At 43.4% G+C, this 21,719-nt stretch overlaps 1 protein-coding gene across 1 annotated transcript in view; it reads left to right on the top strand.

Moving 5' to 3' along the window:
- Positions 1-253: 253 nt before the first annotated feature.
- Positions 254-21,719, top strand: part of SYN3 (synapsin III) — a 274,735-nt gene continuing 253,269 nt past the window's right edge. Inside the window, exon 1 of the mRNA XM_038386748.2 lies at positions 254-446. The gene's annotated coding sequence lies outside the window, so the exon portion shown is untranslated. The remainder of the gene's footprint in view (positions 447-21,719) is intronic.

Raw genomic sequence — 21,719 nt, 5'->3', positions numbered from 1 at the left:
CACAAGAAGAAATAGTGGAGACCAGCAGGGTGTGGGGGAATGTAGGGGGTTTACAAGTGGAGAATCCATGGTTCCCTTTCCTCTGTTTATACTGGAGGCTTTTGACTAAGAGAGTGACAAAATCTGGGTGGTTTGCCCTCCCCTTTCTCAGTGAGAGGTATAAGGGAAAAGCCTGCTAGTGGAGGCAGAAATCTCTGACATCCAAGCCTGCCCATCAGTTGTTTTACTAAATTATTCATTCTGCTCCTGTGATAATATAGCTATAAGGAGGAGCCTAATTACATTTACTAGCTGGCTTCAGCCAATAGGGTGATAAGGATCCAGGGCTATGGGATGACGCCAAATCCTGCCAGTGTGCTGTGAATGCGAGGCAGAAGAAGGGACTTGCAGTTTGTGTGCAGGAGGGGAAGAGAACAAGGGCCTCTGGATTAGCAGACTGAGGGAAGGTAAGGAAGTGAGTGGAAATGGGATTCACCAGTATAATACAGAGCCTGTCTGTGAGCTTTTTAAAAAAAATATAGCCTATGTGGACTATTTTCCTGGGGAGTTTGGGGGAGGAAGGGATTGTGTGTATGTGTGTACACACTCACACAAGACATGTAGTGGTTGTCTTTGTCTATATGTACACATTGCATATGTGTTCATGTATAATATATACACACCCACACACAATGTCCCTGTGCATGTATTTGGAGGTGCTTGTGTTATATATGAATGCAGCAGTGATCTATAAAGTGTCTATATTATAAATGTAATTAGAAAAGGTGAGATACAGAAACTGCCTGATGAGTTAAAGAAATCTGGATAAACCTAGTAGTGTACAAAGCTGATTTGAGGAAAATGGAACATCATAGATTGCCAGTCAGATATCTGAAATTAAATGGAGCAGGGATGAGACAACTGGTGTGTATTAATCTATGAAACCTGCAATGAGGTGTGGGAATGGGAAAGCAAATTAGAACATTTGTCACAGCAGGTGGAGATAAATGGCGAACAGTCTGTAACTGGATTCGCTAACATGGGAAAGAAAGTGTGAATGACTAGGAGAGGCAATTATTTCTATCTGCTGCTGATCTACCTGTACCTATAGGGTGGGAGAGGAGAGAAATCAGGAGATCCTCGATGGCTGATTAGAAAGTATAAACTGATTAGATCTTCTCATAAACCTGTGGCCTAAATAACATTCTACTGAAGTGTATCCACAGACTTTAATTCTCTCTTCTAATCACATGGGATGGGATGGGCAGCTCTCAGAGAGGGTGAGACTTTGAACTGGAACCCACAGATTCATGTTGTTTGGAATAGCAGGAGTATGCAAATTTACACAGGAAATTAGCATCGGCCCCACCTTTATGTACCATCCCCTTTCCCCTATTATCAGGAGACTACCTAGGTCGGGTGGTGGTAGTTCTGTCAAGAAGGGGTTCCTTTAGGATGACCGTCACTAGGTAATGTAGCGCTAAGACATAGAGGGGGGTTTGTGGTGATGATACTAAGATGCCTATTTTGTAACAGACGACATACTTTCAACTAGTTAACACAGGGTTGTCCCACTGTCTAAAGCCTAGATCCATTTCATTTAATGAGTTAGTCTTATATCCCAATATATGGAACCCAAAGGCTTATCCCTCATTCTGTTTTTATTCCCCCACTTCCCCTTCTCTTATTGGGCTCCGCGAGGAAAGTATTTTTCCTCCCCGGCTCTCCGTAAAGTTGCAGGCCAGATGGAACAATATATCTCACTGACCATGTTTTACATCAGTTGGAACTTTATAGACCCTTCCAGTGAGTTCCAGGGAAAACAGAATCTCTGCTCAGACAGCATCAGACACTGACTCTGGGGGACATGAAGTTTCCCTACAAAGAGAGCAGACAGACAGACATAAAAGGAGACATGTATTGAATGACTGCCTTGGAACCTGGATTGATCACACTGGTTCAGTTAAAGTAAGAACTGACCTGATTCCTTGGCATTCCCTGAAATCAAACCTTTTATAAGTTTAGTTCATTTGCCTCCACTCCCAGATATCTCCCCCTTTCCTGGCTTCCTCTCGGGGCCAGGAGATGGGGGAGGTCCCAACATGATTGATATTCCATCCATAATACACCCTTTCCCCTGCTTATCTTTACATTATTCTTGTGATATGGCCTGGCAGTTCTAGATGTCTCTGGTGGAATCTGATATTGGGGGGATAATCTTGAGTCTAATTCTCCACTGCCTTACAGCATTTACACCTGTGCACCCCGAGAACCAAAGTGGTTGTAAAACCACTCCCATGCTGATCCGGGAGCACCTACTTTGCATAGGTGTAAATGACTTCACGTTAGATAGGACAATGTTGAATTGGGCCCCTTGTGTGATTTGAGACACCCTTCTCTGTGTTCAATGTTTGTATTCAGTGACGCAGGACCAGCAAAGAGACTGCTGAATATAATATGCTATAGCCCCTATTTAGGACCGTCTTCACTTCATCTGAAAAAGCTAGGCTGACTCAAGTGGGTGTTTAATGTATGGTGTATTTTTGTCATTAGCTGTTCTCTTACATGTGCACTCTGCTCCTTTTTTGTGATCCTAAGTAGAACAAAGCCATAATTGTATCTGAGTTTGAGTCCAACTTTCAAAACAGCCAAGTGAGCTGAGATTGAAGCAAAAGAAGTTTGTCCGTCCCTAAATAAAACCCGCTTCAACTTGGGGACCAAAGATGCCACTGCTACAGAATAGGAATAATTGAGTCTCCTACATATTGACATAATGAGATCATCGGAGCCTCGATACAAAGAGAGCTCACAGTTTAAAAAACTACTTAGGCAGCTCATCCTTATGTTTAAAAGGAGGCTCACTCTGCTTATTGTTGCTGGACTGTTGCATGCTGCTCCTGGAGAGCTGCACATAGGGAATTCAGTGAGGAGGTGAGGGAAGTGTTCTTGGTGACACTACGGCAGTTGTAGGCTGGGATTCAGTTGCAGCATTTATCCCTGGTTGGGTGAATACATTGTTTGCTTCTGCCTCGGTGTCAGCAGTGTGGTTCAGAGGTGGGCAAAATGCCAGATTCTTCCCAGGGAAGCTAATGTCATTGTCAATTCACTGGGGGCAGAGACCATGCTTTGAAATCTGAGGTCACTCTCCCTGTTAATTGCGGAGATTCATGCAATGATATCATTTTCCTGGGCTGAGGTTATGAATTGTAATAATGAGGGGCATGGAGGGATACAAGCCTTTTGCTCATTTCAATGTTGTTAACGTTATTACTTTCCCAGCTACTGCCTTCTCCAAACGGTGGCCTCCTGTCCCTTTGGTGGTACTGGCCTTCTTGTCAACTTAGCCCTTGCCAAAATGGGCTCTGGTGTAATGCAGGCCAGGTGCACCCTGGGGGACTGCAGTTTGAATGTGGATGATGAGTGAGGGGCCCTAACCTGACCACAGTAGTTATGGGAACAATAAATTCTAATCCGTATTTCAGATTATATGTGAAACAGAGTCTCTATCTACTAGGTACTTTCCCTTAATCTTGGTGTCCAGGCCAAATTGTGTTCTGCCTCCCTAAAATTCCTCTTGCACTTTCATCTGAATTAAATAATTCTCCTCCTCCTTTTAAAAAAAAAGTGAAAAGTGGTCGTGTTGCACAATGGCTGCTGCATTCTGGCCACTGCATTCCACACCAGAGGTGGCTGCATTTCAGAGGCTGATGAATGACCAATGTTTACTCCATCTGTAATCCTTCAGAAGTAAAGGTGCTGTAAAAAAGTCAGTTGTTAATATAGAAGCCTAGTAAGGGTGTGATCTGTGTCTGAGGTAATAACTATATCCTAGGCTGAATATCTTTTTCTCTCTCTTATTGTCCTAGTATCAAAGCAAATAAACTCGGCAACTGAAAGCCAAGGTGATTTTAGTAGATAAACTGTTTTGGGTTTTGAGCTTTGGAGTTTGTTAGCCCAGGGAATGATTAGTAGCCAATAAATTAGAGTTGTCTTGACGTTATTGCAATACTGACATTCTTAACTGAAACTGTAAATAAAAGTGAAGGGAAACAATACAGAGGGCTGTCAAACTGCTCCTCCTTGCTCACTCCACATTTTTCCTGCTCCCCTCAGCCATCTCCTTTTTCACTGACGTCCCTCCCTGATGGTCCGCAAGCCTCTTGTCTTATGTTTTCAAAACTGAATTGGTGGGGCGGGGGTGGGATTCCAATTTAAAGACAAATGTTGGGGCAAAATGGGTTGCTTTCCATTTAAGCAGTGTGGCAGCTTGGCTTTCTCTTCATCCTAGATTACCCTTCCCCACCACCTGCCTTTGATGTTAAAGTTGCCATTTTCCTGCTTTGCTTTATGGGAGTGGCATTTTTGTTGCTGACAAACAATTAGAAAACTCTGATTGCCATGACTCCTCTTTGGCAATTGGCTTCTTACTCAATCAGGATAGAGGTTTGCATATTTACAATACAGTTATCAAGGAATAACCATGCGGTGATTACGCAGATCCCTCCACTGTGTCTAATAATGACTGGCAGCCAGTTTGCAGAGAACTGCATATTATATAGTTAGTGAGAAATAACCACACAATGATTGTGCAGCTCAGAAGCCCATAACAAGAGCACAATATAACATTGCTACTATTAATAAGAGCTTGACAGTGGCCACGAGGAGGGTGAAATATCCCCAGAAGCTGTGCTTGTAATTTAAACCCTGCTCAAAGGGAACAAACAAGAGGGTGGCCTTGTAAATGACGTATTGCTGTGAGGTGATCTGCAGGCTTGTGTCCCAAATAAACTAATCTGCATACGCCTGCTGATAAGGGCTAGATTCTCCATTGCTGAGAGTGAGAAGAGGGGGTTGAGGGAGGCTTTCCACTTCCTAAGGTCCTCTCTAGTCTGGCTGTGGGATACTTTGGGTGGAGATGTGCTGAAACAAAAGTAGCAAGGATAGGTGACATGGAGTCCCACTTCTCCAGGAAAGTGGGACTGTTGCCTTGAAGTGAACTCTGAAGGCAATGGCCTGTTGTTTAACAGGATTGTTTTATTTTCACCGGTAACTCTTATTATTTCTCTATTCCACTGCCGGGTTTTATTGACTAGGCCTTTTCCCTTAGCAGAGTCCTCCTTAGAAGGTGCTCAGATACTACAGTGCTGGGGGCCATCTGAGTGCCTAGCTCAGATTGGAATCGATTGACTGACTATACATTAAGTGCTGCAGTGAACAGAGGAAGCATTTACTTTATTTTTAAATGTGTCTACCAAAGCTCTTGGTTTGCACCCCTTCTCTACGGTTGTTTAAAGTATCTGGCTAAGGGTACTGAGAGACACTCTTAAAAATGTCACTTCTGAAAGTTATCCAGCTATTTTAAAGACCTAGGATCCCCCCATCACCACAGTATCTGAGTGCCTCACACTCTTTCCTGCGTATATTCTGACAGCACTCCTGTGAGGTAGGGATGTGCTATTATCCCCAATGTACAGATGGGAACTGAGGCACACACAGACTCATGGGCATGCAGACATACCCAAATTAGCTTTAATCTAGGTAACTGAGGTCCCTGGAGCAGTGAAGGTGCAGCAGCATGGGCTGGCCCCGCAAGTAAAGTTACCCAGGGTTCCAGGTGGGCTTGCACAGCCCGCACTGAAGCACAGGCTGCCATGGCTTTATTGCTTTACTGCCCACGCTAGCTGGAATAAAGCTAATTCAGGTATATGTACACAAGCTGCAGTCACACGTCATGTACCCTAAGCAATGTGCCCAAGTGAGTCTGTGACAGAACAATGACAGGTTTCAGAGTAGTAGCCGTGGTAGTCTGTATTCGCAAAAGAAAAGGAGTACTTGTGGCACGTTAGAGACTAAGACATTTATTTGAGCATAAGCTTTCATGAGCTACAGCTCACTTCATCGGATGCATTCAGTGGAAAATACAGTGGGGAGATTTATATACATAGAGAATATGAAACAATGGGTGTTACCATACACACTGTAACCAGAGTCATCACTTAAGGTGAGCTATTACCAGCAGGAGAGCGGGGGGACCTTTTGTAGTGATAATCAAGATGGGCCATTTCCAGCAGTTGACAAGAACATCTGAGGAACAGTGGGGGGTGGAGGGGGGAATAAACAAGGGGAAATAATTTTACTTTGTGTGATGACCCATCCACTCCCAGTCTCTATTCAAGCCTAAGTTAATTGTATCCAGTTTGCAAATTAATTCCAATTCAACAGTCTCTCGTTGGAGTCTGTTTTTGAAGTTTTTTTGTTGAAGGATAGCCCCCCTCAGGTCTGTAATCGAGTGACCGGAGAGATTGAAGTGTTCTCCAACTGGTTTTTGAATGTTATAATTCTCGACGAATGATTTGTGTCCATTTATTCTTTTACGTAGAGACTGTCCAGTTTGGCCAATGTACATGGCAGAGGGGCATTGCTGGCACATGATGGCATATATCACATTGGTAGATGTGCAGGTGAACGAGCCTCTGATAGTGTGGCTGATGTGATTAGGCCCTATGATGGTGTCCCTTGAATAGATATGTGGACACAGTTTGGGCATATGTGGGCTTTGTTGCAAGGATAGGTACCTGGGTTAATGGTTCTGTTGTGTGGTTTGTGGTTGCTGGTGAGTATTTGCTTCAGGTTGGGGGGCTGTCTGTAAGCAAGGACTGGCCTGTCTCCCAAGATCTGTGAGAGTGATGGGTCATCCTTCAGGATAGGTTGTAGATCCTTGATGATGCGTTGGAGAGGTTTTAGTTGTGGGCTGAAGGTGATGGCTAGTGGTGTTCTGTTATTTCCTTTGTTGGGCCTGTCCTGTAGCAGGTAACTTCTGGGTACTCTTCTGGCTCTGTCAATCTGTTTCTTCACTTCAGCAGGTGGGTATTGTAGTTGTAAGAATGCTTGATAGAGATCTTGTAGGTGTTTGTCTCTGTATGAGGGGTTGGAGCAAATGCGGTTGTATCGTAGAGCTTGGCTGTAGACAATGGATCATGTGGTGTGGTCTGGATGAAAGCTTGAGGCATGTAGGTAGGAATAGCGGTCAGAAGGTTTCCAGTATAGGGTGGTGTTTATGTGACCATCACTTTTTAGCACCATAGTGTCCAGGAAGTGGATCTTCCAGGCCGAGGTTGATGGTGGGATGGAAATTGTTGAAATCATGGTGGAATTCCTCAAGGGCTTCTTTTTCATGGGTCCAGATGATGAAGATATCATCAATGTAGCGCAAGTAGAGTAGGGGCATTAGGGGACGAGAGCTGAGGAAGCGTTGTTCTAAGTCAGCCATAAAAATGTTGGCATACTGTGGGGCCATACGGGTACCCATAGCAGTGTTGCTGATTTGAAGGTATATATTGTCCCCAACAACTCGGACATCATAATCAAAAAGGCTAACAAAGGAAGTGCTGTTGTCATCATGAATAGGTCGGAATATGAACAGGAGGCTGCTAGGTTTCAGAGTAGCAGCCGTGTTAGTCTGTATTCGCAAAAAGAAAAGGAGTACTTGTGGAACCTTAGAGACTAACAAATTTATTTGAGCATAAGCTTTCATGAGCAGCTCTCCAACACCACTTTCTACAAGCCATTACCCTCCGATCCCACTGAGGGTTACCAAAAGAAACTACACCATTTGCTCAAGAAACTCCCTGAAAAAGCACAAGAACAAATCCGCACAGACACAGCCCTGGAACCCCGACCTGGAGTAATCTATCTGCTACCCAAGATCTATAAACCTGGAAATCCTGGACACCCCATCATCTCAGGCATTGGCACTCTGACAGCAGGATTGTCTGGCTATGTAGACTCCCTCCTCAGGCCCTACGCTACCAGCAGTCCCAGCTATCTTCGAGACACCACTGACTTCCTGAGGAAACTACAATCCATCGGTGATCTTCCTGAAAACACCATCCTAGCCACTATGGATGTAGAAGCCCTCTACACCAACATTCCACACAAAGATGGACTACAAGCCGTTAGGAACAGTATCTCCGATAATGTCACGGCTAACCTGGTGGCTGAACTTTGTGACTTTGTCCTCACCCCTAACTATTTTACATGTGGGGACAATGTATACTTCAAATCAGCAGCACTGCTATGGAGGGGGGGGCCCGGAGCTACTCAGGGCCCTATGCAATTGTTTGGTTTGCTTACGCCTAGTGCGGGCTCTTTTTCTAGTAAGTGGCAACCATTCTATAACTGAACAGGAATATCATTTAAAACAGAGTTACAAACTAGCTTTCACTTCACAGTGTTTTTCCTGCCAGAGCTTCACTGTTGCTTTAGCACTCCATGTTCTAGATGTTCAGGCAGGTGCCAAGGTTGCAGCAAGATACCCGTTAGGCCTGTTGATTTACCAGAGGTCTGCAGTGTTACAGCTCCTTGTTAGTGAGGAACTCTCAGGAGGCTATGGCTGCCAGTGACCCCAAGGGATGGAGTCTGAAATGAAGCATTGTAACAAAAGCAAATAGCGAGGACAAGCCAGCTGCCTCTATAGTATGACAGCTATAATGCATCATGGCAACATTCAGTATTCTGCCTTCAGCAGAACTAAAATCAAGTCTTGATTTATATCAGGAAATCTGTTAGGATTCCTTCCTGGTAACCAATTAGCCAGTAAACAGTGCCTGGCAAGGACTTCTGCGCAGTCATGATCTGAGATCTAGTTTCTTAAGAAACTGGTGAATTCCCTATGTTCTGTAGCAGCATCTGATGTCTACTGGGGCGCTTGAAACGTGCTCCCATGACTTCTAGCCTGAGTCTAATGAGCTTCACAGAGTGGTAAAAGGCTGTCTTCTTCAGTCAGGCTTTTGGGTGGCTATTACTTTTTGTTTTTGTTTTCTATTCCATTTTTATGTTCTGGTTAGAAAGCTGTCTTGGACCAGATAGGATGGGTGTTGATAAAAGGCAGACTGTTTGTTTGAGTTAGTTTTGAACCAGAAGTTATGGACTTGCTCCAGGAATCACTGGGTGAGGGTCTATAGGTTGTATAATGCAGGAGGTCCCTTCTGGCCTTATAGAATTAATAGATTTTATGTTCTTTATAACTGCTGTCAAGTGCTTTTGTGATAGTTGAAGCTGCCTAGGAACAATCTTGTACGATTGCATTTTTAATGGGGATAGCTGCTTCAGTGGAATGACAGGCTAGCCACCAGGATGTCTCTAGGGATTTTTCTGTATCCAATACACTGCAATATGTATTGAATGCCATACTGTGTATAGATTCCGGTCCTGCGATAGTCTACATGTGGAATGCCTATTGAGGCACCTCAACCATAATTGTTCCAACGGCTCTGGGGAGCACAGGCTGGTGTGAAAGTTCCTTCACCCTCTTATGTGGTACAGTAGGTGCACCCACATGGCAGCTCAGCTTTGTATGGCTGGTGTGGAGAGGGTTACACACACACACGACTGGGAGTTCACCATCTGTGCTAGGCTTTCACAGTCCATGCACTCCTTGAGTTCCACTTCCACATGTGATAGTGCCTCCATAGGAGCTCAAGGGGGAAAGATTCCTGCTGCATACCCAACCTTGTCACCCACACAGGGTTAACCATAATCGGTCCTAAAGAAATTAACCCTGTACATACAGAAAGGATGATTGCATAGATCAGCTTTGAAGCCAGACTCTTTATGCATTGACTAATTTGTCATTTGAGTTGGGCACACAGGTTATGATGTATTCTTTTGTTTTCAAAACAATACCATTTTTCGGTTTCAAATATCTTCTGATTATTGTATACTAAACTTAGCTTCCTCATTATTTTGAAATACATTACTTATTTATCGCATATAGTGGAATAATTCTGGGTTTATTTATTTTTTTTACATTTATTTATCTAGGTTTTTCTATTGAGTTAATCTCCATAATAATTAATAAACTTTAATTAATTTAGCCTCACAAAACCACTTTTAAGGTACAAAAGCATCATTATTCATATTTACAGATGGAGAAACTGAGGCACAGAGCGGTTAAATGACTTACCCAAGGACACACAGGATGTCTATAGCAAAGCAGGGAATTTTCAGTCTTGTGCCTTAATCTCAAAATCATCCTTCCCAAAGTATAATTCTGAATTATATATGAATGTATTATACTCTGCAAAATGTTCACTGCCATACTACAACATGTAATAGGATAAATTCTGCTCTTTGTAGCACCAGTAGGAACCTATGGAAATTGATGTGGCTGCATAGGTATAAGTGAGGGCAGAATTTGGCCCATTGTTTATAGAGAGAGGTCAGATTCTCTCAACAGATAAAAACAGGAGAGTGCCTATAGCTTGAGTTAATTGCTAAATAGAATTTGGTTGGTCTTAGTTAACTCTCCGTTGTCCCATGCCACTCTTTTAGAGACTTGAAAAAACAAATTACATTTATGCTGGTATCTCTTTTGTATTTTTCTGCTTGGGAATGAAAGCAAGGGTCTGAGAATATAATGCAGATTATTAAAAGATGGCCAACTGCAGCATGCACAGAGTTAGTGCACTAGTCTTTTCAATTCTGGAGGCTTGGGTTTAATTCTGGAGGAGAGATGAAAACAAAGTCAGTGAAGCAAGAAGGAATAGCTAGTTTTAGCTCATCAGCCAGGTTTTTTTAAAGCGCTCGGTTTTGGGACCAATCTTATTTAATCTTTTTATTACTGACCTCGGCACAAAAAGTGGGAGTGTGCTAAAAGTTTGAGGATGATACAAAGCTGGGAGGTATTGCCAATTTTTAGAGAAGGACTGGGATATCATACAGGAGGATCTGGATGACCTTGTAAACTGGAGTAATAGTAATAGGATGAAATTTAATAGTGAGAAGTGTAAGGTCATGCATTTAGGGATTAATAACAAGAATTTGAGTTATAAGTGGGGGATGCATCAATTAGAAGTAACGGAGGAGGGGAAGGACCTTGGAGCATTGGTTGACCACAGGGTGAGTATGAGCCGCCAGTGTGATATGGCCGTGAAAAAAGCTAATGCGGTTTTGGGATGCATCAGACGAGGTATTTCCAGTAGAGATAAGGAGATGTTAGTACCATTATACAAGGCACTGGTGAGACATCATCTGGAATACTGTGTGCAGTTCTGGTCTCCCACGTTTAAGAAGGATGAATTCAAACGAACAGGTACAGAGAAGGGCTACTAGGATGATCCGAGGAATGGAAAACCTGTCCTTATGAAAGGAGACTCAAGGAGCTTGGCTTGTTTAGCCTAACCAAAAGAAGGTTGAGGGGAGATATAATTGCTCTTTATAAATATATCGGAGGGATAAATACTGGAGAGGGAGAGGAATTATTTATGCTCAGTACCAATGTGGACACAAGAACAAATGGATATAAACTGGTCATTGGGAAGTTTAGACTTGAAATTAGATGAAGGTCTCTAACCATCAGAGGAGTGAAGTTCTGGAATAGCCTTTCAAGGGAAGCAGTCGGGTCAAAAGACCTATCTGGCATCAAGATTAAACTCGATAAGTTTATGGAGGAGATGGTATAATGAGATAACATGATTTTGGCAATTAATTGATCTTTAACTATTCATGGTCCTTCTATGACGAGATAACTGGCTCTGTGGATGAGGGGAAAGCAGTGGATGTATTGTTCCTTGACTTTAGCAAAGCTTTTGACACGGTCTCCCACAGTATTCTTGCAAGCAAGTTAAAGTCGTATGGCCTGGATGAATGGACTATAAGGTGGATAGAAAGCTGGCTAGATTGTCGGGCTCAACGGGTAGTGATCAATGGCTTCATGTCTAGTTGACAGCCAGTATCAAGTGGAGTGCCCCAAGGGTTGGTCCTCGGGCCGGTTTTGTTCAATATCTTCATTAATGATCTGGAGGATGGTGTGGATTGCACCCTCAGCAAGTTTGCAGATGACACTAAACTGGGAGGAGAGGTAGATACGCTGGAGGGTAGGGATAGGATACAGAGGGCCCTAGACAAATTAGAGGATTGGGCCAAAAGAAATCTGATGGGGTTCAACAAGGACAAGTGCAGAGTCCTGCACTTAGGACGGAAGAATCCCATGCACCGCTACAGATTAGGGACTGAATGGCTAGGCAGCAGCTCTGCAGAAAAGGACCTAGGGGTTACAGTGGACGAGAAACTGGATATGAGTCAACAGTGTGCCATTGTTGCCAAGAAGGCCAATGGCATTTTGGGATGTATAAGTCAGGGCATTGACAGCAGATCAAGAGATGTGATTGTTCCCCTCTATTCGACATTGGTGAAGCCTCATCTGGAGTACTGTGTCCAGTTTTGGGCCCCACACTACAAGAAGGATGTGTAAAAATCGGAAAGCGTCCAGTGGAGGGCAACAAAAATGATTAGGGGACTGGAACACATGACTTATGAGAAGAGTCTGAGGGAACTGGGATTGTTTAGTCTGCAGAAGGGAAGAATGAGGGGGGATTTGATAGCTGCTTTCAACTACCTGAAAGGGGGTTCCGAAGAGGATGGATCTAGACTGTTCTCAGTTGTAGCAGATGACAGAACAAGGAGTAATGGTCTCGAGTTGCAGTGGGGGAAGTTTAGGTTGGATATTAGGAGAAACTTTTTCACTAGGAGGGTGGTGAAACACTGGAATGCGTCACCAGGGAGATGGTGGAATCTCCTTCCTTAGAAGTTTTTAAGGTCCGGCTTGACAAAGCCCTGGCTGGGATGATTTAGTTGGGGATTGGTCCTGCTTTGAGCAGGGGGTTGGACTAGACGACCTCCCTTCCAACCCTGATAGTCTATGATTCTATATGCAGTCATATACATCTCTTTCCTCCAAAAGACACCCTCAAACTGAGTACAAGTGGCAGTCAGCAGGTATGCTTTTAGGCCCCTTGAGCTGCTCTACTCACCTCTGACCAAATGATAATAGTCCCTTTATAGTACGAAGAATACCTAGCACTTATTAGTAATGTAATCATAACCTGTGCAGAATTAACTACTGTGTTCACTATCTGATAATATATCAGCCCTGTTGGCCAGCCAGGGAAGTGGAGAGGGCTGTCTCTTCATCTCAGTGTCATACGGGTAACCCCATTTCTACATTCCTAAGATCTATTTCAGAGTAGCAGCCGTGTTAGTCTGTATTCGCAAAAAGAAAAGGAGTACTTGTGGCGCCTTAGAGACTTAACAAATTTATTTGAGCATAAGCTTTCGTGAGCTACAGCTCACTTTATTGTATGCATCACTCATAGCTTTACTTTTGGTTCGAGACTTTACATTTGCAGTTAAACTGGTTTCTGGCTCAAATGTCTGAGTTTTCCCTCTACATAAGAACATAAGAATGGCCATACTGGGTCAGAACAAAGGTCCATCTAGCCCAGTATTCTGTCTCCCAACAGTAGCCAATACCAGGTGCTTCAGAATGAATGAACAGAACAGGTAATCATCAGGTGAACTATTCCATGTCACCCATTCCCTGCTTCTGGCAAACAGAGGCTAGGGACACCATCTGCTCATCCTGGCGAATAGCCATTGATGGACCTATCCTCCATGAATTTATCTAGTTCTTTTTTGAATCCTGTTATAGTCTTAGCCTTCACAACATCCTCTGGCAAGGAGTTCAACAGGTTGACTGTGCGTTTTGTGAAGAAATACTTCCTTCTGTTTGTTTTAAACCTGCTGCCTATTAATTTCATTTGGTGACTCTTAGTTCTTGTGTTATCAGAAGGAGTAAATAACACTTCCTTATTTACTTTCTCCTCATTCATCATGATTTTATAGACCTCTATCATATCACCCCTTAGTTGTCTCTTTTCCAAGCTGAAAAGTCCCAGTCTTTTAAATCTCTTAATATATATTCCCTAACGTGACCAGATGTTCACCATTCCCCAAAAGTCTCTGTGGCCGGGCTTTAAAAAGGACTGACTAATTTTGTGACTCTTAATGAACTAAGGTTTCAAAGTAGCAGCCGTGTTAGTCTGTATTCGCAAAAAGAAAAGGAGTACTTGTGGCACCTTAGAGACTAACAAATTTATGTGAGCATAAGCTTTTGTGAGCTACAGCTCACTTCATCGGTTGCTTGAGGGGGTCAGATGATTGATGATAATTCTAAGCACTTGTAAGTGCTATATGCTGCAGCACTTCGAATATCCAAAGTGCTGCAGCAGTACAAACATTAACTAAGCCTTATAATACCCCTATCCATTAGGCAGAGTGTTATTTTCCTCATGTCTAAATGGAGAAATTGAAACGCAAATATTAATTGACCTTTTCCAAAGCCATACATTAGAACTTAGGAGTTCCTGGTTTCCAGCTCTGTGCTTAGTCCACTACCTCTTGTGATTGCCTGTGTGCCAAGTTTTCCCTCCCTTCCTGATGCACACAGTTGGTTATGTGCATTATATTTTAGATGCTTTTAGTCTAGAGGTCAGAGATGATTCCACAGGACACCTCCACTGTCTAAGGTGGATGCAGTAATAGAATACAGAACAGAAGCCATGAAGGAAAACAGTTTGGTAAAGGGCATTAACTCTTCACAGTTAGAGGCATAATTTACCTTTATGTTTTCAAAGCATACTGCCAGATTTGCACAGCAAAATCACAGCAATGTTACCCCTTTGTGAGTACAAGTCTCCTAACAATTGACCAGGGCTCAAGAGTGACCTGACTTCTTAAATAGCTTTCAAGCATAGCTGACTGTCCTGCATACCAGCTGGTGGCTGATTCTTTTGGTTTGTGCTTCCCCAACCTGAATTATGATGTAGCAACATTTCACTGGCACTTGCAGAGTTGCTGTTGAAAGGCAGCCTAAGGCTTCACGGCACAAAGACATCTGGCAGCATCCCAGATTTAAAAGTCTGTATGTGTCTGATGGGCTGACATGATTTTAACCCCTTCCGTGTAATGAACAGAACAAACTGATATAAGATCTGAGGATACAACTGCTTGATTTGACTTCCCTCTCTCGCTTTCCCCTAACAATACCTGTCACATGGAGTTCTTTTCAGATCCAGGAGAGGAGACTGTCAGCTCTGGGGTCTGGAAATGGAACCAAAGCATGTTTGTGCTTGCGTGTGTGTGCGCACATTCATTTCAATGAAAGGATATGAAGGCCGGGGAGCAGGGCAGCCATGGGCAGGGCCACACAAGGCTTTGGGTATGTACGTGCGATTGACAGGAATCTCCCTAAAAAAATAGAGTCAGATGCAAAAAACTTTGCACAAAATTTGGGCTAGTTATTGTGGAAGGATGGTCCGCCACCAAGGACAGGAGTGCCTCATAGTCAGGCCACCCTGCCACCTGGCATAGCCCTTTAAGGCAATGGTTCTCAACCAGGGGTATGCATATCCCTGGGGGTACACAGAGGTCTTCCAGGAGGTACATCAACTCATCTAGCTATTTGCCTAGTTTTACAACAGGCTATACAGAAAGCACTGGCGAAGTCAGTACAAACTAAAATGTCATACAGACAATGACTGGTTTATATTGCACTATATACTGTACACTGAAGTGTAAGTACAATATTTATACTCCAGTCGATTTATTTTATAGTTATACTGTAAAAATGAGAAAGTGAGCAATTTTTCAATAATAGTGGCGGTTACACTTTTGTATTTTTATGTCTGATTTTGTAAGCAAGTAGTTTTTATGTGAGGTGAAACTTGGGATATGCAAGACAAATCAGACTCCTCAAAGGGGTACAGTAGTCTGGAAAGGTTGAGAGCCACAGATCTACAGGGTTCAGAAGGGTATAACAGATAAATATAGAAACCTTAAAGGTCTTGGAAATGAATGGTGCTTAGGGAAGGAAACTGGACACTGCACCTTTAAGGTCCTGAAACCTTGCAAACAAGACAGGACAGGGTCCCCTCTCACCCAACCAACTGGAAGTTGGAGTTGGGTGAAGGAAGAGTTGGGAGCAGCATAAAGGATGTCTCCTTCCCCATAGCAGATAGGCACCGGAGAAGGCAGCCTACACCAGCTGAACCTCCAGAGTAGAAGGCTAATTGGGAAGGGTGTTCAGCTGAAGGGAATTGGCAAAAGCCTTGCACCTGACTTTAATCACAACCCTAGCCCCAAGAAAAGGGCTGGGGAGGGAATGACTGCTTGAAGGAGGGGAAGATTGATGAACCAAGGGGAAAGAGGCCTGTGTAATAACCCTGGCTCCAGAGAGAGGGCAGAAGGGGAGCTTCTGCTTCATGGAGTGTAGGACTGGTTAACCTGAGCCAAAGAGGCCTGAGGCATAACCCTAGCTCCTGAGACAGGGTTGAATGGGAAACTCCTGCTCGGAGGAGGGAAAGACTGACTAGTCCCACATTGGAGATAGAGGAATTACTCACCACCACCCAGCTGCTGTGAACAGCTAAGAGGGGTTCTGCTGTAGCTGCCTAATAAGTGGTGAGGAACCATAGATTTCAGGCAGGGCTAGTAAAATCCAGAGACCTGGGGAAACATGTTGAGAAGCCATACAAAAGGTAGGTGCAACCCAGTGGGAATGGCAGCGAAATTGAAGGAACAGTCCTTGGCTGTCTCAACAGGGTTCCTGGGCTGGAATACAGCAGAGAGGGTGGGCATGAGTTGACCTTCTGCAGACCAAGAAGGAATGTATAGACATCAGAAGGAGAGAAGGCCAAGTATTGCGGGCCCCAGACAGAGGTTGAGGACCAGGTTCAAAAGCCACTAGACTCTGAGGTTTTCTATTTGGGACCTTTCTGTTAACCTCAAAAGGAGAATGGTTGAGCAATGACCTGGCCAGAGGGCTAGGCCACAGAGAATGAGAGACTGTTGTGGCACCAGAAAGATTACAGGAAGTGCTAGACTGAAAAAAGCCCTGCAACGCCACACCGAGGAGGTGAGAGGTGCAACGACAGATACGAACAGGGTCTGAACCAGACACTAATAACTAGGGTAGTTGTTTTCCTCCACACAGTGCGTTCCTTAACAGCTGCAGTGAAAGGATGCTCCTAAAACCCTCTTCATATGTGTGAGATTTGTAGACAGCCAGTTTATTATCACTCCTCATGAACTTAGTTGAACTTGACTTGAGATTCTCTTATCCTTGCACCAGAAATCTACATCAGAGTGCAGTAAAATTTCCCAGGCTTCATTACTGGATTTCCCTCTTCCCATCCTACCACCAAACAAGCCACACTGGGTACATCTACACTGCAGTAAATGACCCAAGGCACAGCCACAACTGGCCTGGGTCAGCTGACTCAAGCTCATGGGCTATAAAACTGAGCTGTAGAAATTCAGGTTTGGGCTGGATCATGGGCTCTGGGACCTGCCTCTTCAGGGGGCCTCAGAGCCCAGGCTCCAGCCTGATCCCAAATGTCTACACTGCAGTTTTATAGTCCTGCAGCCTGAGCCCCACTTGCCCGAGTCAGCTGATCTGGGCCAGCCATGAGTCTTTTATTGTGGTGTCGACTCACTGCCAATGTTAAAGCGCTGCCATGGAAGCACTTTAGCGTGGCTTATGTAGTCACAGCATAGCACTGGGAGAGAGCTCTCCCAACGCTCTAGAAAACCCACCCCCACGAGGGGAGTAGCTACCAGTGCAGCACTGTCTACACTGGCACGTTACAGCGCTGAAACTTGCAGCACTCAGGGGGGTGTTTTTTCACACCCCTGAGCAAGAAAGTTGCAGCACTGTTAAGTGCCAGCATAGACAAGCCCTAAGTTTGTTCAGATTCCAGTGGTCTGTTCATCTCTTGATATGTAGCAGTTAATGCTAATGGGAGCTATGTCCCCATGTGTATGCCGGAATAGCAGATGACCGCATCACAGCACGTGGAGGAAAACTTTTTCCCAGCCATCTGTCATACGCATGAGCACGTGTGTTGCATATTAGGTATGTAAAGGGGCAGTCCTCCTTCCCCAGGCTAGACAAGCTTTGAAACCTAGGATAGTCAGGTGGTCAGGAATGGTGAAAGAGTGAAGAGGGAAAGATTAGCATGTTTCAAATCTCTTGGGGAGCAAATGAGTTGTCTGTGATAACAGAATGTGTGGAATAGAAGATCCCAGCAAAGCAAAGGAGGTCTGTGTCAACTGGAGTTGAGACTTATAGGAGAAGACTATTAAACCCTTTAGATTTTAAAATCCTTGGGAAACAGATAGACCTTTTTTGTTTTTTGTTTTTTTTTGGTCTTGTACATGCCTATTCACTAAGTGAATTAGAAAAACAAAGGCTGAATGCTTTGAAAGATCATCCCTTCATGCCCTGCAGAATTCTGTCAGTATTTCAATGTTAAAATATTAACAATAAATGAAATTTAAAAGCTCAAAGCCTTTATATTTGTTTTAAAAAATATCTTGAACGAATGGAGTTTCCATAGCTTAAAATTTAAAAAATCGACACCACTTTGTCGATGTAACTTACGTGGCTCGGGTTGTTTTTTTCACACCCTTGAGCAAAGTAAGTTACTAAGTTCTAAGTGAATTAGAAAAACAAAGGCTCAATGCATGAATTATGAGGTGAAATTCTAAGGCCTGTGTTATCCAGGAGGTCAGATTCAATGATCATAATGATCCCTACTTAGTCTTAAAAATGTATCAGAATTAATAGATTTGTGCTCCTAAATCACTTAGGTGCTAATCAAAATCCCATCCAGGGTCCTTGATTAATAGATAATTAAATCTATTGGTACTTGGTGTACCCTTGGTGAATTCTTAGTTAAGTTCAGTGTAATGTCTGAAACTAACCTGAGAATCTGTTTTAGCTCAAAAAGAAAAGGAGAACTCGTGGCACCTTAGAGACTAACAAATTTATTTGAGCATAAATGCATGCGATGAAGTGAGCTGTAGCTCACGAAAGCTTATGCTCAAATAAATTTGTTAGTCTCTAAGGTGCCACAAGTCCTCCTGTTCTTTTTGCGGATACAGACTAACATGGCTCCTACTCTGAAACCTGTTTTAGCTCAGTAACAAGAAAATAATCCTGTTCGCCCCTCTTTTAAATAATTGATGTATCGTGACGGATCTAAAATACACATGAAGTGTGGAAATGGCCTGGGGATAGAGACAAGTATTTTACGTGTCCATCAGGAAAGAACAGCAATGAGGCCGGAAAGGCCTCTGCTGATTCCTGTGAGACCCCATGAGTCGTCAATCCAATAGGCATCTTTTAACTGTATGAGCCCTAATGCACGTTGCCAGGGCTCTACATATTAAATACATCCAGCTTTTTGATTGTATTCAGATCAATGCACTTCAAAGCCGTATCTCTCTGTGAAGGAAGTCTCTGCTTTATTAATGCCAGGCCTGGTATCACTTGCATTCCTGTCACCATGAAATCAAGGTTTATACACTTTCTGCAGGCGACCAACAGATTGTATGAGCTGCCATCAAATCCAAGACTGGATTGAGGGGAGAAAAAAAAACAGCCTGGGGCTTTTGAACACTGCTGGGTCCCTTTTACAGCTTTGCCTATTAAATTTACAGAATGCTGATTTGCATAAACTTCCCAGTTTGCACTGCTACCACCTGCTTTCCTTTGATCTGATGTGTGGGAGTGCCCTCAACATACATACAAGTATTAGTCTTAATGGGAGCATTAGTGTCAATATTGCAAAGCAAGCCTTGGGTTTGCAAAGGCCCCTTTTACTCTAGGGAGATAAAGAATGGAGACAGTGTGCCAGTTCCACAGACCCTTAATATGGAGATGTCTGTGTATTTTCCAAGGATTAACACTGGATTTCTTTGCCCAGCATTGCTTGCTCTCATTGAGCTGTCTCTGGCTTTGCTGATAAACGGGTTATGATGTGGAAAACAGCAGTGCCACAGAAGATCTTCCTAACTAATGGGCTATAGAGCTCCCAGTGATGCTACCTCTCGCAATTTTATTACAAGTCTCATGATGTTCTGTACATGTTCTTAAAGCCCCAGCTCCTGTAACTGAGTGATTACGTAACAACCTCAGATTTCATTTTTAAAAAAGTTTCTAGTCTTCATGGCTGAGGAGAGAATCTTGAAAATGTGACCTCCTGTGACCCAAAGGGCTCCGAAACCAGAAGGCAAATAAGAAATAATTTTGGATTCTTTGTCTTAAAAAGTAGGCATTTTAAAAAAATCTCATGATTTTGATTTTGAGTCCTGACTCATGATTTTTGAAACTCAGGGTTGGTAATACTAGTCACCTGATAGTAATTGCTGGACTCCCAAATGTGTCTTTCTCTATTCCTTCGAAACGTGGAAAGGCCACATTCTGTGCTCTTCCACAGAAATTCACTCCTGATTTGTATCAGTCTTACAGAGAACAGACCTGGGCCCATTTGGCTGTTTCAAATGTGAATCTATGTTCAATGCTCTGCACTCTGAAAGATGTGTGATGTATTAATAGATGCAGTATCATGAGGGTTGCCAGACAAAGAGCACCATCCCCTGGTGGCAGACCTATGCACGTGACTCTCTTGATCTCAGATGCAGGAGGGTGAGGTCCATTGTTTGCTGATCTGAACATTGCTCACTTGAAGTCGTTAGGAGCAGGATCCTGGATGCAGTCTGACACGAGTCTGTCAATTCAGTGCCTCCTGCTGGCATACATAAAAGGCTCAGGGGAAATCTTAACTCACTTAGCAGAAATCAGCCACCCTGCTTCTGTTTCCTCTGGACTCCAGCTCACCCATAGGGATAGTAAGAGGCGTAAGTGAACATGTCTGTTTTGTTTTGTTTTTAAACACATGTCAAAGTTTAAAGATGACTTGGATTTTTGCTGTTAAATTATGGAGAAATGGCCTGAGGCAGTTCAGTGCCCAACCCCCTCTGAAATGCTCTGGGAGTTGGTTGTTTAATTCCCTTAATATCCTTTGTAAAAACTAGCCAGAAATTTAACTCAATAATAAAGATAATCTGCATCTTTGCATTATATTCTAATTTCATTAGCCCCTTTCTGCTATAATCTTCAATGTCAGCACATGCAGTTGTTCCTGTTGCCTCTGTTTTTGTTTCCTTCTGTACTTCTGTATATGGCTGGGTTTTCATAGGTTCTCTTGCTGTCTTTTAGTTTGCCTGATTTTTCCCCCTTCTGATTTCTTACTCTTTCTCTTTGTTCTTAATTTTTCGCTTTTTTTCCCAGAGGGCAAAATTAGTCCTAGGGGTGGGAGGCAGGGGTGGTTTTTGTTTGTTTTTTCAATCTTGGAACTTTCATTCCTTTATTTGTAGAAATTCTCTGCATTTTCCCTTGTAACTTTTGCCCTCAAAGGCCCTGAATTGCAGAGGTCCTCTTACCAACTGAGGAAACACAGTTCTTGACAAAGTTCTGTTTTGAACACCAGCGAGAGGGTGTTGGTCAAGAATGAGCTGAAGAGCTCCCAAACCCTCCTTTCCCTGTCAGCTCCAGATCCCCTTGCATTTCCAGTAGTCTCTTGAGCTGCTCCAGTTTTGTGAGTTGTTTGGGGCTTATCTTTACTACCATGCTACATCGGTGCAGCTGTGCCAGTGTAGCATGTCTGGTGAAGACTCACTGTGTCGATGGGAGTGCACTCTCCTATCAATGTAATTACTCCATCTCAATGAGAGGCATAAGCTACGTCGGCAGGAGAGTGTCTCCCACCAACATAGTGTGGTGTTGACACCACTTTGTCGATGTAACTTACGTGGCTCGGGGTGTTTTTTTCACACCCTTGAGCAAAGTAAGTTACATTGACTTTAACAATAGTGTAGACCAATGGTTCTCAACCAGGGGTATGCAGAGGTCTTCCAGGGGGTACATCCACTCATCTAGATATTTGCCTAATTGTACAACAGGCTACATAGCATAATCAGTACAAACTAAAATTCCATGTAGACAATAACTTGTTTATACTGCTCTATGTACTATACACTGAAATGTAAGTACAATA

Source organism: Dermochelys coriacea, chromosome 1 (genome assembly GCF_009764565.3).
Source record: "Dermochelys coriacea isolate rDerCor1 chromosome 1, rDerCor1.pri.v4, whole genome shotgun sequence".
NCBI lineage: Eukaryota > Metazoa > Chordata > Testudines > Dermochelyidae > Dermochelys > Dermochelys coriacea.
Note: the sequence above shows the minus strand (reverse complement) of the source record. Positions and strands in the feature narration are given on the sequence as shown.